This window comes from Euwallacea similis, chromosome 16 (genome assembly GCF_039881205.1).
Source record: "Euwallacea similis isolate ESF13 chromosome 16, ESF131.1, whole genome shotgun sequence".
Classification (NCBI taxonomy): domain Eukaryota; kingdom Metazoa; phylum Arthropoda; class Insecta; order Coleoptera; family Curculionidae; genus Euwallacea; species Euwallacea similis.
In genome coordinates this window covers 2,670,436-2,683,272 of record NC_089624.1, presented here as the reverse complement: position 1 = coordinate 2,683,272, position 12,837 = coordinate 2,670,436, and positions in this window count along the sequence as shown.

Here is a 12,837-nt window from a genome sequence, read left to right as displayed (position 1 = left end):
GCTAAACTTTCACGTGTTTTGGAGACATCAGGCTTTTGTTATTGCCGTATGCGCAAGCGTTAAATTGGGCCAGTAAGAAACGTCTTGAAGAGTTTTATTGTTTCCCATATCCAGAGGAACAGCCTGGAAAGGTGTACTTTCTTAAGGTTATTTTAATGCGTCCATATTTCGTATTCAATCAAACTAAAGACAGAAACATTATATCTAGATATTCACTTCGGCTTAAGGCCTTGCGATGCTAAATTACACAAAATAATTATTCTTGGAACATTTACTGAAGGGCACAAAAGGGCAGGAATCAGGAAGCAGGTGACGTTTCTTCCTGTTTAACCTTTTGTTGTCAGTCAATTCTAGCGTTAGCAGATTCTCGCTCTTGTTCTCGCAGCTCCCTAAGGAAGTAAGGTGACTTGGTAGTTGGGTACAATTTTCCCAAAAACACTGCGAGTGAACAATTGAACAAGAAAACAGAAAGAAAAAAATACAAAATACACAAAGTGAGCATTATTATTATTAACATTCACTTTTCCTCGGAAAATGCGTGGTATTAAATTTCAGTCACGAATTCCCGATTTTTCGCAGCGCCGCTGCCTCCGAGCGATGTTTGTTATCAATTAGAGGTATAAAACCTTTAAAAGGGCATCTTAAGAGATTTAAAGGGCCCCTTTTCTCAATTTTATAGGGCGCCAAGAACGATAAATCAATACCAAGTATTCCAAATAATAATATATATTTCCATGTGGAATGGGAATAGTACAAGTCATAAAATGGGGCCAGTTAAGCGAAGTTTGCTAAGAATTAAAGTTGCTAAACTATAACTACAGTCTCTTGCTATCTGGTAAGTGCAAACGATCCTGAAGGCAAAGACGTGCTTGCCAAAATTTCTATCTATTATTTGGAAAACAGCCTGCAACGGTGCGATTTCGCCACTTTAATGCATAAAAATACGATTCCGCTTGTAGCTACAGCTACACGAGGCGGAGATAGCGGCATTATGGCACTCTTAGCATCATATTAAGAGACGATAACAAAAATTAACAGTGCTCCATATATCAAGAATTTAACGTCTGTATTCTAGGAAGTTTTAATTTAGTTATCACAAAATTTTAGTTAATTGATGGGGGAGGACCACGCGACCACGTGTTTGATGTAACCAATAATTAGTGGCTTTGCCTTATCTGTAGAGTTGGGTAAATATAGCAGAATTGTTCCATTCCTGGTGGGAAAGTTGAAAACGTCTTGTAATTATTGTAGATTTGTACATTGCTATGTTCAGGGATGTCCAATGCTTATAGCCAAAGGTTCTCTCCCGATGTGTCTTCACCTTGGCGAGGTGGGAGGGTTTGAAGTCTCCGTAGATCTCAGAAGCCATGCCGGTGCTTGTGATAAACCGGAAAGTGACCTGGGGGGAGTTGGTTAAGAGAGACACAAGAGTGGGGCACCACGTCCTCTATTGGAGAAGGGAGCAACGCCAGTAGGAACCACCACCCCCCCTGAAGTAATGCCTTACGGCGGTCCCGGGGGGGATCAAGGGTGAAGAGAGGAAAGGGGGTTTTAGAGGGTAGTGAGCTTTTGTTTGAACACTGGAGCCCCACACTATCAGTTCGAACAAGACCTTTCATCAATGGATTGGTGTACGTAAAAACATTTCCCGAACCTCTATAAAAAAAAGTCAAAGGGTAAAAAGTCAAGTTGAAGTTTTTCCAGGGATAACGACATCCCTATCCGAAAATGTCCTTTTAGAAGAATAATGTCAAATTTAAGCCTAAAGAATATTCTTCAAGAAAAACATTGAAGAATGTACCTCCTCGTCGGAATGGCAGATAGTCATAAACCAGGTTTTTGGTGCTGAGTTCCTAAAAAACTACCTCAAAACATCGTAACTCTGTTAATTGGAGTTGTTCAACCACTTTGACATAATTCCCAGGGGAGCGTTCAACCCTCTAATATATAGAATCGGGCCCCAAAAGACATGAAGAGTTTAGTGCCATAACGCTTGATTAAAGTTAAAAATGAAATGAGACAAAATAGAGTACTGTGAATGAAGAGAACGACTGAAAAATTTAAAAAAATGTTGTAGTGGATGAGCAAATTATTGTGATTCAAAATGATGGGACATCTTAGCAAAAAAAAAGCAACATATAAATAATTTATGATATATAATTCATGGTTGAAATTGCACAGCAGGAGCAAAGCGGAAAAATTACCTTTTAATATGATTTGATCACCAGACGCAAAAATAGTCATTACGACAAACATAGAGAATATAGTTTTTTTCTGTATGTTCAAGTATTCGATATTTATTGGCAATATTTTTTCCATATTTTACTTTCAAATGAAACCAATTAAAATATTTCATAGCTCTCTTGCGCTTTATCATCTTCCATATAAACAAGGGAAAACATTACAGTCTTCTTCGGTTCTTATTGCATCTGTTAGGCTACTATAGTAGAGCCTCTTGAAATATTCTATTATTGACTCGCTATCGCTGGCAATAAATCGAGATGAAATACTATAGGCCATTAGAAGAGAGATTTTATTTGTCTGCAAGGAAAGGAAATATTTGAAAAGTTAGATGGAGGATAAGATTAAATAAATGTCACGCGTTTAGGTGTATATTACAAGAAATGATGTAGAAACTTAAATTTGTTTTGTGAAAAATGAGCGGTTTCCTATTGTACCGGTAAATTCATATTGAAGAGTGTTGTCACATAAAATAAATAAGGCGATTTATTAAGTTGTGTATAGGAAATTCTGTGGAGAAGCCCAAAAAGTAATATGGAGCCATCTAGCGTCAGATAATGTCTATTAGGCCCACGCAGCTGCTGCAACATTTCGGGCGGGTAGAGAAATGATTTAGTGCGCCCCTGATTACAATTTGATGATTGTTCTGCCGGCGATTCTTCTCTGTTAAACGCTAAACTTTCCGTGCATTACAGCGAACTTTAAATATTAAAAAAATTACTCCGATTTATGACATGCTGGAGAGAAATTTGGGGGTTTATTAGGAATCTGTTTTATTAAAGGAAACTGATGTCTTATTGCACGAACTTCCCCTACTAAACCAAATTTAAATCAAAAGGGCGGTGAAAAAGTGCAACAACGGAAACATTAAAATTTTATGTGAGATTCAAAATCAAATATGTGTCAAATATGTGTGTGTGCCAAATACATATGTAGCAACAGTTCCATGATTTTTATCACTGCTTTGCTAGTGAATTTTGATTCGGGTTTAATAGAAGATAAGTGAGGTAAGTTAAAATTAAGCCAATAATCTATAAAGCTTGCATATTAGATATCTTTAGAAGTTCTTCTAGTCTAAGAAACGTCTTATAATTTTACCGACCTTGAAACCCTTGTTTATAAGATACCCGTGCAATTAGACCACCCTATGTATCAACGTGTAACACAGTATGATGTATAAACTGTTAAATTACGGTTAATTTAAAAAAATTATCTCACCAATTTTGCTTTTCCCTGAATATTTCAGCAGACTCAATTTGTCATCGTATTTAACGCGTCTACTTTAGCCGACCTTCTCGCGAAGAAATGCAAATTATCATGAGATGTTGGTTGTACTGAACGGCAATGTAGCCAGCAAATTTACATATCATTTTTTTCATAGAAAAAGTCTATCAACGATTTGATCCTTCTGCCTTTGTGACCAAAACACTTACATCTATGCATAAATAATAATTCAAAAAAAGAAAAAATAACACATTTGGAAATGTTTCAATAGGGTGGTTGAAGGAAAAAAAAAGCGGGGTTGTCTTGTAAAGCAAAGAGGGTTTAGAATTGTCTAGTTGTGACGATTGTCTTTCCATTTTGCCTGAATTTGTTTCAGTCTTTCAGTTATTCTTGTCAAGTGTGTGTGTTCATTTAGCCATTGACTGGATGAATTGTATAGCGAGTTGTCGGGGTATCTTTGGAATCAGTCTTAGTACAATTTCTTTTGATGTTTGTATGTACTCATTTTTTTTTCTGTTGCAGTTGGCTTTAGTCTGTGTTCGTAGTTTAGAGGTCTGCATATGGACTTGTATATTTTTGGTCCAGTTTTTGTACTTATGTATTTATCTTTATACATCGTATATCAAAATGTGCATCCATCGAAAATGTTTCGTCCGTTTAGGAAATACTATCCATTATTTCTAAGGTGTTTAGTCAATTTCAGTTCTTTGTTGATTTTTACTCCTAAGTATGTTACGTATTTTTTTATTTAATTTGTGTGACCGTCTGTTATTAATGTTGGAGACTGCTTTAATTTAGTGATTTGAGAGCAGAAGTTGGTTTTTGGTGGCATGTGGTGTTAGTCTCTATTTATAGAAGCATGTCATTATAATCCGTTAGTATCCAAAGGCTTTCCACCTATTTCTCAGTTGTGTTGTCATGTACAGTATAGACAATGTATTACAATATGTATGTTGTGTTTCTATACACTTTTGTCCTTTAAAGCATGGTTGTACATGTTGTGATAGTATACATTATAAAAAAAGCGTGAAAGCGACAATCCTTGAGGGAGTTCTTGTTCAACAGAAAAAGGAGAAGAAAGAATTTCCTTAATTCGTCCTTCTAGTTGTTTGTTTTCCAACAGAAAGAGCATCGTAGTTGGTGTGATTTGGCTTAAAAAGCAACTTTTGGGGAATTGAATAAGCTACTCCACCTGATATTCTCCACTATTCAAAATCAACTGGCACCGACGTTTAGACAACAAAATTTCTTATGGCTCATTAGAACATAGGTTATCACGAATATAACAATCTGATTTTGACACTGTAATTAACCCATAGAAAGCTAGTTACCTAATTAGTTGTTGGCAACTGCGGTCAAGTAATTTTGACGCCTACGGCAATTAATCAAAACTAGCCGCTCATAATATGAGAAAAAAGGATTAATCTTGAGGCAACAGTGGTGTGGGTAAATGGCGGTCCTAGGAAAACGAACTCATAAATTCCTGGCAAACCCACCACACCACGGCATGCTCGATAAATTAAATTTCTGCCAGTAAAAATGATCGAACTATCCATCGTAACCCGTGAGAACTGACTCTTGGAAAGCAAATGTTCTCGTCAGATAATTCGTCCGTTCTGCTGCAAATTTTAACCGGATTTCCCTATTTGGACACGTAATTCAGCCATTACGGGCTCTAGCTTGCTACAAGCCTAAGCCCCGGCTCTATATCCACGGCGTTGCGATTTTTTCCCTTTGCCCGGATATTATGTATAGAGATGTTCATCCTGAATTCCTGGATTAGTGTCATTCGACGGTTTATCTGGGTTGTGTTTCAGAGATCGGCCCTTGTATTCAAGGATTAGGATTACGGATAAGATTTCATTTAGGTGCATATTATGTGAGATAATTGTCGTATGTACTGTAATAACAGATGCGAAATTAATATCCGATGTAATATTTGATAATTGACCAACGGAAGCACATAATTAATGCTAGCTCAATTAATGTAAAAAAATATCAAAACTAATCTTTCAAGTATGACAGAAAACGAGACTTTTTTAAGTTAAAAACGATGGACTCCAGGTATAATAGTTTTCAGCAAGATATTCACCCTTTTAATGTGGTTATAAGTTTGTTTTGCATAAAAGTCATGTTCAAGATAAAGACGTAATCGAGCTCACCAAACCAAAACCAAGATTGCAGTCATTTTCCAATAATAAGATCCATACTATAAGTATATGAACAACACCAAAACCGAAATCGTCTTAGCCCGGCACAACTTTGCTTATTAAATATACACATAGGTATAAAACTAATAAAGCAGTGAGCAGTGGTTAACTACACTGATAGACAAAATTAGCGCACTATCTATAAATTTCAAAGGAATTTTAATAAAACTCACCTAATAAAAATTATTTTTTTTAATTGAGAAAAGAAGTAATAGAATTAAATTACTTCCCCTCCCCTACGTTACCTTGGGCAACATTAGGTTAGTTCAGTTTTTTTTAGTTTTTCAGATTTATTAAAAATTTACGAATAACAAAAATCGAAAATAAACTGAATTTCTCATTTTTAACAGTTTCAATATCGTGTATTCCGGCCTCTAGCTCGAACAATTCTTCTCAAACTTCTTGGAATGCCATTAAAAAGTTTTGTGATGAATTCTTAGGGTATGTTGTGCCATTCTTGAGGAACTGCGTTTTCCAGCTCAGCCAAGTTGTCAGAAGCAGGATCTTGTCGTCGAATATGTCGTTTAAGATAATCTCAAACATGTTCAAGTCAGGACTACGCACCGGTCACACTAAACGTTGAATGCCAATCTCGTTCAGATATTCGCGCGCGATTAGAGCTAAGTGCGGTCTGGAATTATCATTGATAAGCAAAAAATTGTTGCAAATGTGAGGTGTAAAAGGTACGACACGTTTTTTTAAAATGTTTTGGATCTACCTTTGAGAGGATAATGCTCTTCCTCGGATCACTACAAAGTCCGTACGGGCCTTCAAAAAAATGCCGCCCCAAAGCACTATTGCGCTACCATGAAAAGCCATTTAGGGAACCATACATGCTTGGCTGTGGCTTTCACCTGGTCTTCTCCAGATAAAAGTACGTCCATCGGAAGACTTTAGGCCCACTTTGACTTCATCAGTAAACAAAACTCTCTTCCAGTCATCCAAATCCCAATCGACGTGTTCTCAAGCAAAATCAAGCCTAGTTTGCTTATGAGTTGTTGTTAGGTCCAAATTTTGGCGCGTGTACGTGGTTGGGTCGATTCACCCCTTTCGATACGATAACCGTGAATTGCGTAGATCGTGGACTGGATTGATCGATTATGAAGGACCACCCTGAGTTCGCAGTCTCAGAGACACTGTTTTCGCGTATAAAAGAAACTAAACCTTCTTAACTTAACAAAGGTTTATTGGTAACATTAACAACTATACAATATCGAGAAATGCGTTATTTAAAGAATGTTGACGAGAGTTTAACGCGTACGAGTCCGTGATGAAGTGGCGAGAAAAGAGAGCTTCTTCAGTTTCGCACCCTCCTTAAGTATTGATACGGAGGTGTAACGCCCATAGACGTACCCCCGATAGGGCCCCATTAGCGGCTTCTAGGCTACCTTGTTACGTTAAAGCGTAGCACTTAGAGGCACGATCGCTGGGCTTTTATTGGAGCCCAGCCATTGTATTCGTTTGGCGGTACCTTTAATTTAAATTCGCAATGTTAGTCCGACAAAGAATAGTGCTGGAAATCCCAATCATAAAATAACTTCCCTCAGCCGAAGATGGGTGTTAAGCGCTGGGAATTCCAACAGTATTACCCAATGGCTGGGGTTGTCCATGGGCGTAACATCAGTTTGTTAAACTAACTTTTAATCCGTAATAAAACAATACGTCACAAGTCCTAACAGTTGTGCTTAAGAGAGAGTATTTTGCGGGTATTTGGCACTCAATCTTGATTCATTGAGCCTTCTTCTTACGGTTTTGGAAGAAATCGTAACATTTCGGGCATCTAGAAGTCGATTTTTTTTTCATTTCCGGTGAGAAACCGATTTCTTAAAGCTTGCAGGCGTATAAAACGATCGTCCACTTGGTTTATGGATCTTGGTCAGTTTTACCCTGGTCGTCTAGTATGGTAACCTGTTTCCCTAAATTGCTGGAGACATCGACCAATGATGGTATGATGAACACCCAACCTTCGGGCAACCTCACATTGGGTATACCCTTCTTCCATCAAGGTTACAATTTTGACCACATCATATTCGCTTAAATTTCTTGTTGGAGGCATTTCAATAAGTACACACAAAATCAAAATTCAAAATAATACAATACTTGTTGACAATAACGATGCAATATTGCAAATGGTGTAAAACAAGTGTCTCAACAAATGTCAAAATGGATTAAAAACAATTAAAAGTGTACAGTGTTACTTGATTCTTTAAGAAAATACGTCATTTACACGCCTACTTGGGAAAAAACTTATATATTAAAACATTTATAAGTGGTGCGCTAATTTTGACCATCAGTATATTTACCTCATATATCTAACACCTAAATTCAACCTTGAGACCAACCATAACGCATCTACAGGAAACTCTTAAGAGCGACTCTAGCAAAGTTACATGTTCAGTAACACATAATGTTTGTAGTTTCTGTGAATTTGTGTAATTTTTGTGTTTTGTGCTGTAATTTTGATGATTGGAAAGGTGCCCGAGTACATTTGGTTGGGCTTAATGGCTGTTTCTTAAAGTGTATACCGAGTCGAAACTATTATTAAACACCATATTTTTCCATCAAATCTACTTTTAGGACGATATAGAGTTTTCTGATAAATATAATACTAAATTATGTTCTCTGTCTTTCTCATTTTGGCATTTATTTCCGCATTACATTATTTTTCTCCTTCCTCTTTCAGCACTTCCTTACCTCATTTTTACCCCTCTTATCCCCAAAACTTCATTTTTCCTTTCATTTGAGTCTTGAAAAATATTTCAGTAATTAATCAAGATAAGGTGTGGATTAAAAGGTATCTGAAGTTAGCAATCCGAAGATAATTTAGAAATTTTTATGCCGTTCGAATTTAAATTTATTTGATGCCTAAACCTCGAAGATGCGTGTTGCTAGCATTTTCAGGGGGTACATTTTCATTATATTTTCGAAAAAATGATAATCCACTAAAATTACTTTGATAAGGTCCTATTAAACCAAAACGACTAGCGATATTACCGGTTATTTTCCACGTGAATAAACCTAACAACCTAAACATAAAAGCTATTGTCCGAGATAGCGGGTTATTTTTGAAGGCCTCTGGCTTCGTCCACCTTAATAGTCGATTATCCAGGCTTTGAGGGCTTAAATATTTCAAAGGCGGAGATTTTTGTACACGATACCGAATACTTTACGGCTCTTGGGTGCTTTATGTGAGTTGAGAAACCGCGTCCTTTGAAGGTACTCAACATATCGATAAGGAGGCATAAAAATGTCTTCAACTAGGAATTTGACAAGGCGACAAACACTTTAACCTCTATAAAACAACTCTCCAATTCCTCGCTGATACAAAATAAACATCAGCAAGGGATCTTTGGCACGGATTTTACCACTTAACGTCTCTATATACATATGATCCGTCGATAAAAAAGAAATTGGATCGCTCTATTCCTTTTAGAGGTACTAAGCCGGCCTTTCGCCCTGTTATCTTTGGCCGTACACACTCTTCCAGGATAGAGCGGTGCGCCTGTCTCTAGAGAGGGATTATTTCAGCCAATAAAAATTTGGCAGAGAATTCGAGCTGAGTGGTTTTAATATTTAGATCCTGGACAAAACCATTAAGGTACCTCATAATGTTAATTTTAGCTACATGAGAACAAATCGATGAAATTATTCTGTGACTTAATAGAGTTAGAGAACCCGAGGTCCGTGATAAAACTATGTATATGGCAATTAGGCGAGATTGCAAAGAAATTCGCGAGGTTGAACAAAGCGGTTTCTAAAATCCAATTTTGGCCTTGTAATGTATGAGATGTATGTAGGAGGAGGGTAATCGTTTTAGAGCTGCACGTATTCGGGTAATCTAAGCTTTAGTAAAGGAATAGCCGGGGCAATTAATAGCTGAGTTTCAGTTAAATAACTTTCAGTTGTTAGCCATCAAATGCCAAATATAAGTCTGTTTTACACACATTCCAAGCAAGTAATGGAGATACCACTACAGTCTTCGTTATGGTTTAACCATTAAATCACAAACAGCTTTATCTTAGCTTTGAAATTGACGCTAATTTATGACTTAAAATGACAACTGAGTAGTACAGAAATATTGATCTAAGTTGTTATCCCTATACCATCATTATACCATGCATTTTTACGTGCAAACAGGATTTTACATGTTACATCACATACAAGTAGGTAGGATCAAAAAAGATGGTGATATTTTTCATCCGAAGAAAGAAAATTTGCTGGATTCTTCAAATGGTAATAAATACAAAAGATAGCAGTTTGTGTGAAAGCAAGCAGTTAGATGTCTACCTAGGAAAAAAAACATTGTTTGTAAATTATCGCAAAAAAGCCAAGACGAACACGTGTGCAATAGCAAAATAATCCCATTATTCAAACTAGGACATTTAGGGCCTCACCAATATCAAGAGTAGGATTCAATATAATTTTTGGTTTGTGAATGCTTCTAGTTTTAAAGAGTGCCTTTATTGAGGAAGACTTAGATCTGACTATTTCATCACATCACCAAACAATGCGTAATTTGAATTTTCTAAATAATGCAATTTTTCCCTGATTTCGTTGATCTCACAGATATCCAAGTAAACGAGATCCCCATTCTTAAAAGGCTCCAGAACAAGATGCACAATTCTTTTTTGTTCCGGTTTCACTCGTCGGTAAAAACTCTATTGATTATCGACTTGATTATTTTCCACTTGTTTTATTTGAAAATTGAAATTAATCGAGGAGTGCTAAAAAAGAGTGAGTCTTCTTTTCTTCCCTATTCTAAATCGCTGGTACAATAATTAAACTATCAAACTGAACAAACATTTCTTACCTAAAATTCCTTTTCTCAGCATGCGTTTTCCTGAGTGTTTGGTTCTTCTTTTTGTCATAAATAGTCTTTCACATCTAACTTTTTTCCTTTTGATTCCTTTTCGTTGGAATTAAATCCAGTATTTTCTCATTAAATTTGGAACTCCTACGTATTTTTGAATTTGTAAATTTGTCAACTTCTAGATGACTTTTTGCAATAAAATTATGACATTGATATCATTGTATAACGTTTTTCAATATCTAATTCTTTCATCATTACTGCCAGATTTTGGTTGCTTTTTTTTTCCTTTTAGACATTTATTTGCATACAATTTTCTTTAGCAAAGAAAATCTTATCCTTAAGGACCGACCCTAAATGTTTGTCTGAAAAATCATTTTAAAAACACCGACTTTCAATATCGTTTTAATGATTTTCATTTATTACATTTTCACGTTTCTGTTACCCTCAAAATCCAAAATGCCCACGCTCATTTATGGACGGAATTATTATAAGGGATATCAGTGGCTTTAAGGACGCCTTGGAACTTTTAATATGATTGCAATATAAAGAAATATCTATGTACTTAAATGTTGCCAGAAGCAGTATAGGAATAGAGACTAAACTTCTGCAGGCATGCCACGTCATTCTTATAAACACTTTCTACTATAGTTTCTAGCTCAAGCCCACTGCTTCATTGGGCTTGAGATAAGTATTTAACAACTTAACTTTTACGGCAACACTTTAATAGATATATATGACCCGCTGATATAATAATAAAGGTAATTTCGGGTGTTCCATAAAGTGACTTTTATATTTACATTTATCACTTTCTAAGCTGTCCAAGCAGGTCATAAACTGCTGCCCGCTTGGATAGTAAAACATATAGGTTCGTTCATAACGCTATTATTAAAACTATCAGTTGGCTGTAATTATTATTATTTTTGTATTTACAAAGTTATTTGTTCGACACATAAATTCGTAGACAAGGCAAGTAATAAGGAGCCGTAAATTTGTGGTGTCGATATGTCAGAAACAAGATTATAAGTTGAAAATTATTCTGAAATAATTATGATTCTGCGTTGTCGGTGGGGATGAAGTTGATAAGAGTTTGCAAATATTTGTGTAACCTGTCGGGTCCTCGACACTCCAAAGAAAATACCCCCCAATAAATTAGGCAAACATTATCTGAGATGGCACTGGGAGATTTCAGAGGTCTCTACAGAAGTGAAGTGCGAAATCCATTACTTGCTGGTCAAAATTTTGGGTCACAACTCAGTTTGACTTGAAATTTCAATGGTAATCGCTTTGAAAATTTCTCTGGAATTGCTTACCTGCAATTCAAACTCGAGAAAAAGTCAAACTTTCCCTTAAAGGAAATATTTGTGGAAAGCAGCTTTGTCCATTAGTGGAAGTATTTGGCCGCTTGGTGCTCGTTTGCGTCGGGTTTATTTGCTCTAGCGCCCACTAAATTTGCACAAAACTTAATTTGGGCACACAATAGACACATCTGGTTTCGATATATAGAATAATACTCCCGCAAGATTCTAATTTTGTTTGCTCGCCCCTATTTATGTCTTGGACGGGTCGTCCGATTTGTTTGCTATTCCAGGCAATTTTGAAACGAAATTTAATTTTTCGGATCGGACTTGATAATTATGTCTTTTTGAAATAAACCGTATACGAAAGCATCTCCGTATCAGCATTGACACGTCATCGACACCGGCAACTATTAACAATAGCTAAAGCTGAAGCTGAAGCTTTTGCATGGAGACGAGGTATTAACCAACCGAAGCATGGTTTCAATTACTCGGGTGCAACTTAATCAAAAAACATCAAAGCGGTGGTTTGGCATCGCTGTACATTTTGAAGGAAGGATACTTACCAATTGGTCTTAGTGTTTATTATTATAATACGAAAAAATAGAATGTAAGTAGTTCCGCGCATTCTCTGGTGCATGGTCGCTAGAACAGGTATTTACCCTTAAATTTCATTCCCATGATCTTTATTTTATATTTAGTTCTTATAACTGACAGACAACATGCGAAACCTGACATTTAAATATAATCAATTCGGTGTGACAATGACAAGGACAATGACGTATGTCAATAAGAAAAACATGCAAATCACGCAAGGAAAGCGAAGAAAACATTTTCTAAGAGTAATTTTATAATATATCTTAACTTTTAGATAATTTAGAAAATTATTCCTGAAAGATTTATAGAACATCTATAAAATTGAGTGGCGGCCTAATATATTGGGGGATCTGCAACGAATGGATGAATGTTGTTAATTTTTTTTTTAACTATGAATTGTATAGTATGTCGATTTTGGTCTGAGTAATTTAAATTTTGCGAGATTTAAAATAACTTCAAA